This window comes from Hyla sarda, chromosome 1 (genome assembly GCF_029499605.1).
Source record: "Hyla sarda isolate aHylSar1 chromosome 1, aHylSar1.hap1, whole genome shotgun sequence".
Lineage (NCBI taxonomy): Eukaryota > Metazoa > Chordata > Amphibia > Anura > Hylidae > Hyla > Hyla sarda.
Window position 1 is genome coordinate 201,894,002 of NC_079189.1, and position 17,748 is coordinate 201,911,749.

Genomic DNA, 17,748 nt, shown 5'->3' on the forward strand with positions numbered 1-17,748 from the left:
ACATTGGCCATTCCATAGCCTCTTACTTCCAAAGACTAAATAAGCCCATTTGCTTTAGTGCTATAAACAATTACTGATCCATGTACAAATGTCATTACTTCTTGTTTTTATATGGCAATGTGGTTGGAATGGTGATCACACTGTTGTGGAGGCTATAAAACCTATTTTTGTGTGTGTGTGTGTGTGTGATCTTTAGGTCTGCACAAAAGATGCAAGACCTGGACCTTTTCTGTGGGGCCATAACTGAAGAAAAACTTTATGACTAGTTAACTGAAGAATTCTGTAAACCTGTAGCATAAAGACCCAACAGTGAAAATATATAATCAAAATCAGTACAATGTCTGTTCCAAAGTGGTATGTATTTGTTTTATTTCATAGGTATTGGCTTAAAGGGGTACTCCGCACCTAGCATCTTATCCCCTATCCAAAGATAGGGGATAAAATGTCAGATCGCGGGGGTCCTGCCGCTGGGGACCCCCGGGATCTCTGCTGCAGCCGCTGGGGACCCCCTCTAGGGGCTATAACACTGCACACACTGATCTTCTACACAGATCACTGTCATGCATTCACATGGCAATGATCAGTGTTAGTGGCGGTCGATTGCTCCAGGCTAGATTTCAGGCTTAGAGCAATCAATCGCCGAATGGATGTGCCAGAGGCAGGTAATGGACCCTCTGCTTGCGTTCTAGCTGAACGGGACATAACGATTTCACCACGATGGTCCTGATCAGTCCATCTGAGCTGCCGGGAGTGTATTTTTGTTACTTTATTTAGCGATCAACTTTGAACGCTGCGTCTAAAGGGTTCATAGCGCACAGCACAACGATCGGTGCCGCACGCTATTAGTCCAGCATCCCGGCTTTCATTCGCTTTCGTTATATACCGTGACCGGGCGCAGGGCGTACATGTATGCCCTGCGTCTTTAAGAGGTTGAAGGGGTTATCTAACTAAAAATATGTATCCACTATTCTCAGGATAGTAATTACTGCCTGATCACTGGGGGGGGGGGGATTGGATGGGGGTTTCGATCCACAGTGACTCACTCGATCTCCAGAAAGGGGCTGTCTTTTAACTCAGAGTGCTCCAGCTCCCACCTTTTCAGCTCAGCTAATCACTGTCTGCAGCAATGTCCTGTCTCAGCTGATTGGTTGAGCAGCCCATCACTGTTGAGATTAATTTGTCTTCAAAGGTGGGGCCAGAGTGCTCAGAGATAAGAGATGGGCTCCATTCTGGGCACACAATTAGACACTTATCCCTCATATGTGGATGGGAATCCTTGCCGTTATCTTTTCTTGGTCACTGCCATATGATCAAGATGATTAGCTTCCCGGGCTTGCTCTCTCCCCTGCAGACGCTCCCCTTATTATTAAAACATGAGGATGTTAGACGACTTAACCAAGCTTTTTAGAGCTTTTTATGGCAGGGCAAATGTCCCCGCATAGCCTTGCAGAAGCTCATGTTATGCAAAGCAGGGGGGGACTCAAGTTCCCGAATGTTAGGGGAAATTAATTTGGCTTGCCTCTTCCGACATGTAAGGGATGAGATCATAGGTGAAAACCCTGGGAGGACATCAATATCAGCCCTTAACTGGCTTTTCGTAACTGTTTCTTGAAAATAGACCCTACATGGGAGTAGTGAACTGGGCTGACATCACAGACACCATCCTGGCTGGTTGGGAGGTGGTACCTAGAAATGTTATAAATGGAAGGTGAAGGGAAACTTATTTGAAGATGGCCTATGCGGCCTTGTATGGCTCCAACATTCTGCCTTCTCCATCCTTCCCTGACAGGATTACTAGCTGTCCTAAGTGCAGGGCTCCACTCACAAATCTTTATCATGGGGCTTGGGAATGCTCTGTCATGGCAGAATATTGGCGACTGATACAGACCTATATCAGGGATTATTAGCGGGTGACTCTACCTTTCACAATCAATTGCGCCCGCCGGAGGGGGACGAGGGGGAGAGGCTGAAGATACCACATTTTATTCATGTTGTTCTTTTAGTGGCACTTCGCTGCCTTTTTGCCAAATGGTTGGACTCTCTCCACTCCAGATCTACCCATGTTGGTCTCTCAACTTAAGATCTATCTAGGGGTGGTCAGGTTGGACGTCACCATGACTCTAGCACTAAACATTTTTTTCAGAAGTGGAAATCCTTTATTGTGACTCACTTCAACTCTCGGGGGATTGCGGAAATTATTCACCCATTTCGGTTCACCACGTGGTATAGTACAGAGGCTCTTCAAGGTTCTCTCTGAGAACTTCGTTTACCTGATAATTGAGCTGAATCATCAATCTTGCCCTTACATTAATTATCTCACTATAGAGAATCCCCTGAGAATCGGAGGAGGGGATATGGTGTGGTGCATGGCCCTCCGTTCACTTGTGTGTGTGTGTGGGGGGGGGGGGTTTGCTGAGGGGAAACATAGTTTAGTATGTCGTTGGGGGAGAGGATGCTTCCCTTTTGTTGTTTGCCTTTTTGTATGGACAGCTCAGGAACATTCATGTTCGACAAATTGAATGTTTTGTACACTAATGGTATATTCCTTTACCTTACCCTTGATGCTTATTGTTTCTGATGCTATATTTTTTATTTTTTTTTGAAAATGTTTCATAAAAATACATAAAAAAAAAAAAAGCAATAAACTATTTTTTGAAGACACATTCCCTTTAAGGCTCATGCACATTTTTATTGCTATGCACAATCTTAGGCTGCACAATTCAGATGAATTATAGTACCCTTTAAAATCTATGTGGCCACACTGCTCTTATGCATTTTATTTCACATGGAGGCATGTAGCATATATTAATGCCTTATTAAACTCTACTATGAATCTTATAGCACTACATGCAGCAGTTTATTTTGTTATACAGTTAAAATGGCAATTTTGACAGGAGTAAGTTGCACTGAGCTAATATAAACTGAGGGGAAAAATATATTGCGAACAAAACTGGTCCAAATGGGGCATTGTTATATCAGCTCAGTTAGAGATAGCTTTGACATTACAGTCAGTCAGAATACATTTTAACAGAACCTCTCTGCACCTTTTAAAGCTGCCCTGGTTACCTTGGTCCTTCTGCAATCTGTTGGGATTATATACATTCCTGCAGCTATTTTTAGGTACCAAAGTGTAAAGCACCTTGCACTGTACCAGAGCTAATAAATTTGCTTCCATAATAAAATCAAACACAGCAACCCTACAACAGCCTTTGTCAACAATGCCTCCATAATAGAAGTAAAACAGGGAATGTATTTGCTGGTAGCACCATACATACTAATCAGTTGTGAGTACCCCTTATTGTACATGTACCACAGGTTGGGAAAGTATACCATATACAAACCCATTTTAAAAGAAAAGACTATCAAGAGTCTGAAGATAAAAATGTAAGACAATTAGGCATGCAGATCTTGGAGTATAGTGGCACTATGCCATGTGCAGGCAAACTCAAACATGCTGAACTGGGTATGAGCTGTCTTTCATCCACAGCTGCCCCTAGGTACAGGTCTAGTCTGACTCTGATCCAAAGACCTGCCCTGTGATTTCATATATTTCTACATACTGCTCTGCAATATTACTATGTGCTGCTTTCAATTTGGTTCCACAGTAAATTGTTTTATTTCCATAGTAACAAATATTCAATATAAATACATACAAAAGGTTTCTCTCAGATTGCACCATACAACTTATGGTCTATTTGTTAACTCAAGAGAGGTTTGTGTTGCCTTCTATCCACTGGTGCTTTGCCAATGCTTAAAGTGATTAAATCCATGGCTTTTTTGGAGCACACAATTCAATTATAATGTTTAGAGTTGAGCAAACTTTTGAAAAGTTTGGTTTACCGTACTCACCAAACATTTCAGAAATCGCAAGTTTGGTTTGACTTGAATTGGCAATGAAATAAGCCCCTAAACACGTTTAGAACACTGCCTAACAGCTCTAAACCCATGTCCAACGCTGTTAGGAGTGTATTCAAGTAGTTATAAAGTGTTTTTAAGGCTCAGTTATGGCAGCGTATGGTAATCCATGGTAACTTTTCCAGCCTGCCCATTTTGTAGGCTTATTCACACCAAAATAAAGTGACATAAAGTATCCCTGGTTGTATGTAGATGCCAGCCAGTGTTGATTCTTTATTCCAGCGTTCCAAAAATTATCCCTTTTTCGGGAGTATTAATAGGTTCTTAGTCTAGCAAGTGAAGAAGACGGCATGAATTATTCCAAGCCTTGAAAAAATTATCCCTTTTTGGGAGTAGTAACATGTTTTTAGTTAAGCAAGTGAAGACGACGGCATAGATTCTTCCATCCTTTTTTTGGAAGTAGTAACAGAATTGGCGTTCTTAAATAGTGAATACAGAGGAAGAAATAGCTCTTGTATGAAAAGCCAAAAAAATGATCCCTTCTCTGGGGATGATGGTTTGTGTATGTGTAGGCCTAGCTGGAAATAGGGTGATGGTGGATTGGTGTTACTAGTAGTAGTTACGTACAGCAGGTGGTGGCTGTCTGATGTTAATAGCGTACAGCATGAGATGGCAGACAGATGTCACTAGCGTACAGCATGAGATGGCTTACAAATGTCACTAGTATACAACATGAGATGGCGGACTGGCAGTAGCAGGAAGTTGGTGGGCTGGTAGCTAACTGATGTTATTTTTGCACAACATGAGATGGCGGACAGATGTCACTAGCGTACAGCATGAGATGGCAGACTGATGTCACTAGCATCCAACAGGGGTGGCGATAGCACTGCCTAATCAGTGGCATCTGGCATAGGAGGTTTAAATTCCTCATTGATCCATGCCTGATTCATTTTCTGGCTGACAATCTTGTTCGCTTTGGGGTGAGACAAGTTCATAGAGTGGCCCACCCTCTCCCCCACATGATTGTACAAAGCGAGGATGGCTTTCTTTGCAAAATAATGGTGACTAGGTACGCGCCACCTGGTCAGGGCACACGTGAATTCCACAAGATGGTATGGGAGAGCCTGGTCCACCAACAACTTGGCCAGGTAGGAATTGAGGCACACTACAACAGCGTGACTGGCAGAATACTGTTGTCTGGAGGACATGGATTTCCCAATGGATTACTGATGGGATCGGAGAGGAGGAGGGCACAACACAGATGAGGCACATCCCAAGAATGTGCTGCCTGTGGAAAACGCCTGGTCGTTAGACAGTTGACACGGATATGGATGATCATCAGTAGCAGCAGCAGTGTTTTCTTCATGTAGTGGGGCGTCTTGACTTTCCCACCCGGCCTTGTGGTGACACTCCATATGCCTGTGTAGGGACGTAGTCCCTACACTCGGACCCTGGCAACGACTTATTTTTTGTTTGCAGAGACGACATATTGCTATGTTCTCTGCATCAGGTAAGGTGCAGAATAAGTTCCATACATCAGAATAATGGACAGAGACTGCAACACCTCACTGTGCCCCTCCTCAGGATGTTTTTCTTATTAGTACCCGAACATTAAGCATGTCCTGTCAAACACCACATCATCATCAATGTGCCTTACAGTTTCCCCACTACGCCTACCCCAACCAGTCCCGCATGTGGTGGGTTCGACCACTGATTAGACCTCCACCACCTTGCAAACACTCCAAAGCTTAATCCAGACTAAAAAAGTATGGAGGCACTCGAGTCTCCACATGCATCAGACTAGATTGACCATGGTGCCACACCAACACTTCACAAATATGGATAGTGCCAAACAGATTTAAGTCGCTGCTCCCCAGTTACAAACATTCCTTCACATCAGACCTTTTTTCACCCACCTTCATCATCGGGTAGTGGTATTCCCCCCCCCCACGTACCACTCTGTCACCGGGTCACTTTAAGGACTCCTAATGCTGCTTCTGTCACCTCCACGCTGTCTCATTCAGCCACTTTATGTTCTATTCATGCTGCCGCCAACTCCAGATGGTCCCATTCAGCCACTATATGTTCTACTCATGCTGCCGCCAACTCCAGGCTGTGCCATTCAGCCACTATATGTTCTCCTCATGCTGCCGCCAACTCCAGCCTGTGCCATTCAGCCACTATATGGTCTCCTTATGCTGCCACCACTTCCAGGCTGTGTCATTCAGCCACTATATGTTTTACTCATGCTGCCGACAACTCCAGGCGGTCCCATTCAGCCACTATATGTTCTACTCATGCAGCCGCAAACTCCAGGCTGTGTCATTCAGCCACTATATGTTCTACTCTGCTGCCGCCAACTCCCAGCTGTGCCATTCAGCCACTATATGGTCTCCTCATCTGCCGCCAACACCAGGCTGTGCCATTCATCCACTTTAAGTTCTTCTCATGCTGCCGCCAACTACAGGCTGTGCCATTCAGCCAATATATGTTCTCCTCATGCTGCCGCCAACTCCAGGCTGTGCCATTCAGCCACTATATGGTCTCCTCATGCTGCCGCCACCTCCACGCTGTGTCATTCAGCCACTACATGTTCTATTCCTGCTGCCGCCATTTCCAGGCTGTGTCATTCAGGCACTATATGTTCTACTCATGCTGCCCCCAACTCCAGGCGGTCCCATTCAGCCACTTTATGTTCTATTCATGCTGCCGCAATCTCCAGGCGGTCCCATTCAGCCACTATATGTTCTACTTATGCTGCCGCCAACTCCAAGGAGTGCCATTCAGCCACTATATGGTCTCCTCATGCTGCCGTCACTTCCACGCTGTGTTATTCAGCCACTATATGTTCAACTCATACTGCCGCCAACTCCAGGCTGTGTCATTCAGCCACTATATGTTCTACTCATGCTGCCGCCAACTCCAAGGAGTGCCATTCAGCCACTGTATGTTCTACTCATGCTGCCGCCAACTCCAAGCTGTGTCATTCAGACACTACATGTTCTACTCATGCTGCCACGAACTTTAGGCTGTGTCATTCAGCCACTATATGTTCTACTCATGCTGCCGCCAACTCCAAGCTGTGCCATTCAGCCACTATATGGTCTCTTCATGCTGCCGCCACCTCCATGCTGTGTCATTCAGCCACTATATATTCTACTCATGTTGCTGCCAACTCCAGGCTGTGTCATTTAGCCACTATATGTTCTACTCATGCTGCCGCCAACTCTAGGCTGTGCCCTTCAGCCACTATATGGTCTCGTCATGCTGCCGCCAACTCCAGGCTGTGTCATTCAGCCACTAAATGTTCTACTCATGCTGCCACCACCACCACACTGTAATTCAGCCACTATATGTTCTACTCATGATGCCGACAACTCTAGGCTGTGCCATTAAGCCACTATATGGTCTCCTCATGCTGCCGCCACCTCCATGCTTTGTCATTCAACCACTATATGGTCTCCTCATGCTTCTGCCACCACCAGGCTGCATCATTCAGCCCCTATATGGTCTCCTCATACTGATGCCACCTCTAAGCTCGGTGCCTGGGACATTAAAACTTGGGAGTGTAATATTAAATTTCAATTTCAAAATTTTTAATTTCAATTTCAAAATCTTAAATTTAAATTTCTAAATCTTAAAATTTAATTTCCAAAAATTGATGTAATCTTTTCAAGACTGAGGCCCTATGGTCGTCGACATCATATAGCAGCTGTGGAATTACCACAAGAATCCAATGAGACAGGTTGGAATGATCACAATGAACCATAACTGATTAAATGAAACATTTGCAGTTCCACAAAGAGTAAGACAGTGGGCCCGGGAAAATAAACTTGGGAGTGTAATATTAAATTTAAATTTCAAAATCGTTCCACAAAGATTAAGACAGTGGGGGGGGGGGGGGGGCGGGCTGGGGTGCTGAGAGACATGGGCTGTAATAGGTGAAAGCTCGCCTCGCGGCAAACTGCAAGCTCGATGCTGACCAGAATGGGTGCTCAAAAAATGTTTATAAATTCAAATTAAATAAAATAAAAAATATTTTTAAAAAAAAATCTATCTATTCTCTTCAATTTTGACGCCATATGGTCTCCCTGCTGCCACATCCAGACGCTCTGCTGCAGTGATTCTAATAGTGATGCCTGTAATCTGCATGTCATAATGAATAACAGTATTATTTCACTAACACAGCACATTCCCTATGCATGTTAGGACAAGCAAAGTATTCTACACCCATATTGAGGCTCTCTGTGGGCCAGAAATAGCAGGTTTTAATAGCGAAAATTCGTTGAATCGGCCGATTCGAATTTTTCAGATTCACTCATCTCTAGTCCCCTTACCTGCCTCTGGCCACCGAGTCACTGATGCAGCATGTATAATGCTATGCAATGCAATGAATGCATGTATAAGTTCCCTAAGAGGACTTAAAAAGTGTAACATAAAAAACAAAATTATTAATTTTTTATTATTTAAAACCCCCTCACCTAATAAAAAATAAATTGCGTCCTGTGCCTGCTCCTGTAATAGGAATCAGCAACCAGGACCCATGTCTAATGCCGAACATCGCCAATCTTTTTTTTTTAAAAGCCGAGGAATGTGCTCAGTTCACCCAAATACAAGAAAAAGTGCAAACGTGTAACACTAAAAAGAACGTGCACTAGGATGCGGTCCATCACAAGCCCTTCTCTGAAAGGAGAGAGGCCCCTTAACAAATCTAGCCTGAAGGTACTTGCAAGCATCCAGGTTCAATTTCCTTTTTCACCAAAGCTTCTAAGGAACCACAAATGCTCCCGGCATCCACCTAGGCATTAGCCCGGGTGTTGGCCTAAGAAGCCATATACTGATGGCATCTCTGCTAAAGCAGAGCAGCCTCGGATTGTAGAAAGGTATGGAACCAGAAAGTCACACACACCTCCCCTAGACTGCCAGACGGGCACCCCACCCAACCAATCCATGTGAATACAGACACGTCAAACGTGGCACAGTGGAAAAAAAGACACGCATATAAATCAGTAGATGAATGCAGTGAATTACTGCCCAGTCATCTGGATGGATGTATACAAATTTCCCTGATCCTAGCCAGAAGGTCGGCATGCCAAAAGGTGAGTGCAAAAGGTGAAGAGTATGGTGCAGTGCTGCTACCCAATAAGGTCTACCAACACTCAGGGTAACCACTTCCTGAGGCAAAAAAGTACCTCACATCTACATCCCCTGGCCTCATGGCCAGACCCCGAAGAATCAGGTCTAAGCTAGACAAAGACCTTAGCCCTGAAATGTCATGGTACACCTGCCCCCTACATGCAGACATCCCTCCCTCTCAGTGGCAAAGACTAAACCACTCAAAAGAACAGATACTAAACTTAAAGGGGTACTCCGGCGCTCAGACATCTTATCCCATATCCGCTGGGGACCCCCGTGATCTTGGACGCAGCACCCCAGTTAAAATCAGTCCCCGGAGCATGTTCGCTCCGGGTCTGATTACCGGCAACCACGGGGCCGGCGGCATGTGACGTCACGCCTCCGCCCCCGTGTGATGACACGCTCCACCCCTCAAATTAAAGGGGTTATCAGGGAAAAAACTTTTTTTATATATATCAACTGGCTCCAGAAAGTTAAAAAGATTTGTAAATTACTTAATTAAAAAATCTTAATCCTTTCAGTACTTATGAGCTTCGGAAGTTAAGGTTGTTCTTTTCTGTCTAAGTGCTCTCTGATGACACGTGTCTCGGGAACCGCCCAGTTTAGAAGAGGTTTGCTGTGGGGATTTGCTTCTAAACTGGGCAGTTCCCGAGACACGTGTCAACTTTCTGGAGCCAATTGATATATAAAAAAAGTTTTTTCCTGGATAACCCCTTTAAGCTTTTTTGCTGATTGCAAACAGTATGGCATACCATTTGGGGTAGAGGCACACAAGGCATAATTCTTTTGTCAAATTTAAAGCCATTCTGAAGCAAATGATCTGCATGATTTTTTTTTTATTTTGTTATACATGTCTGAACTCATCATCACATTTACTTTCCTGCAGAACTAAAAACAAAGCAATTTAAAGGGTAATATGTAATAATGTGATCTTACCGCCAAGCCTTTTTCACAATGTGTAGATGAATTATGTCTGTAAATAAAATAAAATATAAAGTTATAGTTAAGATAATATATTGGACACCAATAAAATTTCCATAAAATATAAAGCCTATCTCCCCTGTTTTTTTTTTTTTTTATATGCATATGAATGCCTGTTTTACTGTTTTCTCATTTTAATATTGTCTGAAACAAGTGTTATTTATCTGCTCAAGTTCTAGCATTGCATTCTTAGGCTGGAATTCCACTGAGGATTTTTTTGCAAATGCCATTCAAAACTCCAATTTTCCCACACTGCGTTTTTTCAGAGAAAAAAGGCCGCATCCAGATATTAGCTGCAAGTCAATAGTAAACTGAAAAATGCTAGATCCACTTGGTGTTTTTCAGTTTGGCGTTTTTTTTTTTATCCTTTTGGCGTTTTTCAGCAATTTTGGACTCAGAGGCTGGTTTTTCAAAACACCCAACAAAACCTAGTTTGGCGTATTTTGCACAGAAATTGGGAAGTTTTTTCCTCCATAGACGTCTATGGAAGAGCAAAAATGCCAAGAAAAACACCATGTTGGTTTTAACTTTGGCGTTTTTGCCGATGGTTTGTGATGGAGATACCTTTTTTATAAAAATTTTGTAAGGTACCATTAAAAAAAATAATAATAAAAAAGAAAGTAGTGATGGAATTTTTTTTTTAAATGAAATGTATCTTTTTTATAATGACATTTTTATTAACTCCTTAAGAACATAGCGTTTTTCTGTTTTTGCGCTTTCGTTTTTTTCCTCCTTTTAAAAATCATAACCCTTTCAATTTTGCACCTAAAAATCCATATGATGGCTTATTTTTTGTGCCACCAATTTTACTTTGTAATGACATCAGTCATTTTACCCCAAAAAACACGTCGAAACGGAAAAAAATAATTGTGCGACAAAATGGAAGAAAAACGCCATTTTATAAATTTTGTGGGCTTCTGTTTCAACGCAGTACATTTTTCATAAAAAAATGACACCTTATATTTATTTTGTAGGTCCATACGGTTAAAATGATACCCTACTTATATCATAACGACATGCCGGAAAATGTATACGTTTAAAATTGTCATCTTCTGACCCCTATAACTTTTTTATTGTTCCATGTACGGGGCGGTATGAGGGCTCATTTTTTTGTGCCGTGATCTGAAGTTTTTATCAGTACCATTTTTGTTTTAATCAGACTTTTTGATCGCTTTTATTCATTTTATGTTCTAAAAAGTGACGAAAAATACGCTATTTTGGACTTTGGAATTTGGAACTATGTTTATTTTTATTTACACAGTTTTTTTTTTTTTATTGGAAAAGGGGGATGATTCAAACTTTTATTAGGGAAGGGGTTAAATGATCTTTATTCACTTTTTTTCCCGTGGGCTGGAAAAGGTGGATACAGTCCTAGGAGACTCTTTCCTAGGACTGTATCCACCTTTTCCAGCCCACCGGAGCACCTGAAAGCTGAACTAATTTATGCAGGATAAGCCATCAATTGCCGAGCCGAGAAGTTCGTGACGAATCGAATTTACTGTAAGTTCGCTCATCTCTAGTCCCATGCACTGCCGTATATATACCTATTCATATTTTCCGCAGAGAGCTGTGATTGTCCAGATGGTTCCAGCCAATTACAACTCTCTGTGGGAAATAGGAATAGATGTATATATACGTCAGTGCAGGGGACCATAGAAGAGCGTCCAGCCGACCACATCTATACATTGTACAGGAGGATCACAGTGGGTGTCAGGAGTGACACTCGCTGCGATCTGTCTATTAATGCAGGTACTACAACTCCCAGCATGGAGCGAGTTCGCTCTGCACGTAATAACGGGCAATACAGGGGCCGGAGCATCGTTACGTCACAGCTCCGCCCCTCGTGACATCACGGCACGCCCCCCTCAATACATGTCTATGGGAGGGGGCGTGGTGGTCGTCACGCCCCCTGCCATAGACTAGCATTAAGGGGACGGGCCGTGATGTCACGAGGGGCGGAGCCATGACGTCACGCTGCTCCGTCCCCTGTATCACCCGTCATTACGCACAGAGTGAACTCGCTCTGTGCAGCAATGATAGCGCAGTGCTGCAGCAGGGATCCCGGAGGTCCCCAGTAGTGGGACCGTGGCGATCTGACATCTTATTCCCTATCCTTTGGATAGGGGATAAGATGTCTGGGGGCGGAGTACCCCTTTAAGGACAGATCACAGTGGGTATCACTCCTGAAATCCCCTGTAATTGTCCTTTCTATTGCAGAGATGCGGAGCGGCTTTCTCCTGCACTATACTCCGGCCAATGTGGGATGGAAATCTGCGCCCTGTGCAGACTTTCCTCCGCTCCTTCCCTCAGCTCTTTGAAGATTTCCGAAGCTAGAGCTGGGTGGGAGGGCAGTGCGAAGGCAGAGCAGGGGGAGAGAGGAGGTACATGCCCCCTCATCTCTCATCTCCCTGCTCTGCCTTCGGAGGACGCCGGTCTGCATGGAAGAAAGAACACAGAGCAGGGGAGAGAGGATGTACACGTCTCCTCATCTCCCCTCCCCCTGCCCTGCCTGTGTTTATTGAACGGAACGGGAGGATGACAAAGTGCATGGACTGGGGATTTATAGACTGCAGGGGCTGGGGATTTATAGACTTCAGGGGCTGGGGAATAAATCTCGGACCGGGGATGATTTCTATGTGTGCAGGGGGGGAACTCCTAAATGACACATGCTGGGAGTTGTAGTCCCTGTTATGTGTGTGTATGCTAGTGTTTCCCAACCAGGTCTGAGTTATATTAGTATGTATAACGCAGGTTTCCACCTCACACCAGCCAGTGATATGATTAGAACATCACTCATTCATATTTCCCGCTGAGAGCCGTGATTGGCTGCAAACATCTGGCCAATCCCCACTCTGGGCGGAAAATATGAATGAGTGATGTTCTATTCATATCACTGGCTGGCCCTGAGTACAGAGCAGAGATGTGAGCGCTGTATAGAGCTGCTCCGCATCTCTGCAGTATTATGGACGATCACATCGGGAGGAACACCCAGGGCGATCTGTCTATTAGTACAGGTACTACTACTCCCATCATGGAACAGTCTGATCCAAGCAGGGAGTAGTAGTACTACCTAAAAAATTTAAAAAATGAAACACAAACACACACACACACACTTTATTAAAAATTAATTAAAATGTTGTTAGAAAAAATAAAAATGTTGTTAAATACATTTTTTTCCATCCCCAATGCATCCTTTTTTTTTTTTTTGGTACCCAACAAATTTGGAAAAAAAAAGTGGCAGTTTTTCTGGTGTTTTTTCTGACGTTTTTAAGAATAAAAAAAATGCAGTGCAAAAACCTCAGTGGAATTCTAGCCTTATTGCTCTGTTTCTCAGGAGAAATGGGTTGCCATTGAAAGTGTTCTCCTGCCATTGGATGCTGCCTGATGGTAGAGGTATTTTGCCTTTCAGGTTTTGCTAAATATCTATCAGTGATATTATATGATTACTTGGCATGCATTTTGAGTTTTTTTGTGTATACCCTTGAAACCATGTTTTGTATTTGTAGCTCTACTTGGTATTGATGTTACTCTGTTCCCGACCTTGCATCTGTTTACTGTCTTGTAGTACTGCCTTGCTCTGACCTTTGCTACATCCTTTACTGATACAGATTTTCTAGATGCTTTTCATGTTATGTTAGAACTTTTTTTTTTTAAATCAACTGGTACCAGAAAGTTAAACAGATTGAAAAATTACTTCTAATAAAAAATCTTAAGCCTTCCAGTACTTATTAGCTGCTGAATACTACAGAGGAATTTTTTTCTTTTTGGAACACAGAGCTCTCTGCTGACATCATGACCACAGTGCTCTCTGCTACTGACATCTCTGTCATTTTTAGGAACATATGTTTGCTATGGGGATTTTCTCCTGCTCTGGACGGTTCCTAAAATGGACAGAGATGTCAGCAGAGAGCACTGTGGTCATGATGTCAGAAGAGAGCTCTGTGTTCCAAAAAGAAAACAATTTCCTCTGTAGTATTCAGCAGCTAATAAGTACTGGAAGGATTAAAAATGTTTAATAGAAGTAATTTACAAATCTGTTTATCTTTCTGGCACCAGTTGATTTAAAAAAAAAGTTTCCCACGGGAGTACCCCTTTAATGCTGTTTTTTTTCTTTTATATTTACCCCAAAAATTAGTCCTCTAGTTCTCCCATTCATAGCAATGCCAAATATGTGACGTCGCCATAGCGCCAATAACAAAGACCTTATTTTAGCTTTAAATGTAAGCCCTCCCATAGCTTTAGATAAGGCCTCTGTACGTGGTGATAATTATCTGAGTACATTAGATTTTTAGTCAAAGTGCAAAAACAGATAGAGCCAGAAAAAAAGAAACTAAAATTGGTGGTGATGTTTATTTTATCAGTGCAGTCAGGCATAGACAGAAGATGCAGATAACGTCTTCTCTGCATGCCTCCAGGCCCCTCTCATGAGGGAAGCCCTGTGATGTTAGCAACCTCTCAAATTCGGCAGCACAGCACTCAATATGAGCTATGTGCTCAAGGGGTTTTAATGACAGGAAATTGATGTTTTAGTCTACTGTCCAATCTTGCTGCACAAATTAAGGGGCTGCAGGCACAAGGACCAGCCCAGCAGCATCGAGAGGTTGCCATGGGGTTAAAGGAATCCACAAACAGTCACTGGAATGCCTACAATGGGAAATGTATTGCCAGCTAACAATGATTTTTAGGGCCACACAGTCCCACTGATCGGTCAATGAAAGAAAATGTGCTTGTTTGTGCTGATCACTGGGTCTTTTACATTGAAAAATAATCAGCCTGATCGGGTGAAAATTATTGTGCGTAAAAGGCCCTTAAAATGTAGAACTTATTTGGGACAAAGGATAACATTAAAAATGAACAAAACTGACCTGATTTAGTATGGCCCACACTGTGACTCACACTGTGCTTTATGTATCATACTAAAAACAAAATACTAAAATGAATCGTGGCTAAATATATTAGACAATACTGTACATGTGTATTTTAGATTTGCAAGTCCATGAATAATCAAGGGAAGATTACTAATCTCAAATACACAAATGATTGAAAGGTAAGTCTATTTATCAACATTTTTTGCTTTATTCAACATGCCAATTACAGCAATTTATCAAATACGCTACACAATGAACAGTCACAATTGTTGGGACAAGAAACAGGAAATAACTTTCTGATAGTTTTCTGAGTCATACACAACACCTTTTCTTCATATTTTCTGTCCCTTTTAAAGCCTGCCAGATTTCTATTGTACTGCTTGACTTGACTAACAAATGTACTTCTAAGTTAGTGATAATAAGAACAGGTGTAGATATCTTGGACTATTCAGAAGCAAACCATCCAAGATTATAGGGGAATAATCACTTTAATTAAACTATACCAAGAAATGTGTCTACTTTTACAAGAAATATACAAATACTGCCAAAAATCCTAAACAGGCTTTTCCCATCTGAGAAAGTTATCCCTATCCACAGAAAAGGGGATAACTAACTGATCATGGGGGTCCGACTGTTGGGGGCCCCCCAAAAACTCAAAAACGTAAAACATACCAAAAGTTTTTTCACATGACAGTGGCCATTCAAGGTCATGGGGGCCCCAGCGGTTGAACAGACCCCTCCTCATCCACAAGTAGTTATACACTTTGCTGTGGTTAGGGGATAACTTTAAAAGATTGGAAAACCCCTTTAAGCATCTAAGCTACATATATTCACAGGCAACAATGCATTTAGGTTTTATGCCACCCTAGGCCTGACTAAAATTATGTCCAGTACTTTTATAATCTAAATGTGGTATTATTTTGTTGATTTGTGTACCATAACAAATGGTTTACATTAAATTATAAAAAGTGCAAACGTAACAATTTTTACCATGATCAGGGCTAGCGACGTGTTGGGATGTGTCTGTCTCCTCATTGGCTCAATGCACTGTTCTCTCCCTTCCCCCCCCCATCTGGGCTAGTCCAAAACTAAATAAAAATAAATAAATCAAACGATAATAATTCTGCCCCTAAAAAAATGAGGTTAGACCAGGCTAGTCTGAGGGGTGCCAGTGACAGCTGCCTCATAAATGCAGGGCAGTACTTCTCCAGGGGGCAGTCTCAAAACATATGAGTGGGAATGGTAAGAGCAACCCCACCTTTACACATTTGTAGAAAGCTGAACATTGCCACCAACTCAGCATCATCCAATGAGGAAAGTCTTTGTCATCAGCAAATGTTAACTGGATGATGCTGAGCTGGCAGTGATGCTACGCTTGTATGTCCCCTGCACTGCACTACAGTTCCCCGAGCACAGATCGGAGGTTGACATGTAAAGTGCTTGTGTATCTTCCACTCTCCCTGTGCACAAAGCGGGGATTGACATGCCCCCTCCATGCATCTCTATGGGAGACCCCCGTGATCTCCTGCACGGCACTCCGGCTCTCCCTGTGCACTTATCCTCTATCCTTTGGATAGAGGGTAAGTTTTCCTACACCAGACAAACCCTTTAACCTGTTGGGGATGATGGGCATACATCTATGCCCTGGCCTCCTGGTACTTAAGGACCAAGGGCGTGCATGTTTGCCCTGGTCTCATTACCGGGGTTTGAAACATGCTCACAAGCTGAGCACACTTAAAACCCAGTGGGGCCCGACTGCTATCAGCAGCCAGGACCCAGGGTTAAAGCTGGGCATCACAAATCAGGCCGATGTCCAGCATTAACCTTTAAGATGCCGCAATCAAAGTTATTGCGGCGTCTAAAATGAAAGTAAAACTATCCCGGCAGCTCAGCGGAGCTGACCGGGACCATCGTGGTGAAATTTAAGGACCAGGGGCGTACATGTAGGCCCTTGTCCCATTACTGGAGTTTGAAGCATGCTTACAAGCTGAGCACGTTTTAAACCCAGTGCTTCCCAATTGCTATCAGCAGCCATGACCCAGGGCTAATGCCGGGCATTACCAATCGATGCCCGGCATTAATCCTTGAGATGCCACAATCAAAGTTGATTGAGGCATCTAAAACAAAAGTAAAACTATCCCGGTAGCTCAGCGGAGCTGATCGGGACCATCATGGTGAAACCGCGATGTCCTGATAAGCTGAAAGGATGGCAAAAGGGCCCTTACCTGCCTTCTTGCTGTCCGATCGGTGACCTGCTGCTCCCAGCCTGCATAGCATCGATTAGTGTATGCAATCAAAAGAGTGCATGGTATAGCCCGCTATAGGGACTGAAAAAAAAAAAGTTTTATAAAAGTGAATTAACCCCTTCCTAGTAAAAGTTTGAATCCCCCCTACTTTTCCCTTTTTGTAAATAAAATAATAAAATAAAAAATAAAAATAATCATATGTGGTACTGCTGCGTGTTTAAATGTCCAAACTATTAAATATATGGGTAACTAAACCGCACGGTCGATGGCGTACATATAAAAAAATACCAAAGTCCAAAATTGTAAATTTTTGGTCACTTCATATACCATAAAAATTTTTAAAAAACAATCAAAAAGTCCTACAAAAAATGGTACAGATAAAAACTACAGACCACAACGCAAAAAATTAGCCCTCCTATAGTTATAGTTATAGGGGTCAGAAGAGGACATTGTATAGCATAATAATTTTGGTGCATGTAGTTATAATTTTTTTAAAGTAATAAAATAAAATAGAACCTTCCTAAATTGGGTATCCTTGTGACCGTATGGACCTACAGAATAAAGATAAGGTGTCATTTTTACTTAAAAGTGCACTGCGTAGAAACGGAAGCCCTCAAAAGTTACAAAATGGCGTTTTTTTTATTTCACCAAACAAATACGTT

The 17,748-nt window shown here is 42.7% G+C and overlaps 1 protein-coding gene across 9 annotated transcripts in view; it reads right to left on the reverse strand.

The window, feature by feature from the left end:
- Positions 1-17,748, reverse strand: part of BMPR1B (bone morphogenetic protein receptor type 1B) — a 473,407-nt gene that overhangs the window by 396,649 nt on the left and 59,010 nt on the right. For 8 of the 9 annotated variants that reach the window (XM_056567256.1, XM_056567261.1, XM_056567325.1 and 5 more), the window contains one exon: positions 9,928-9,964. The exons of the other annotated variant lie outside the window; for it this stretch is intronic. The gene's annotated coding sequence lies outside the window, so the exon portion shown is untranslated. The remainder of the gene's footprint in view (positions 1-9,927; positions 9,965-17,748) is intronic. 9 annotated transcript variants of the gene reach the window in all.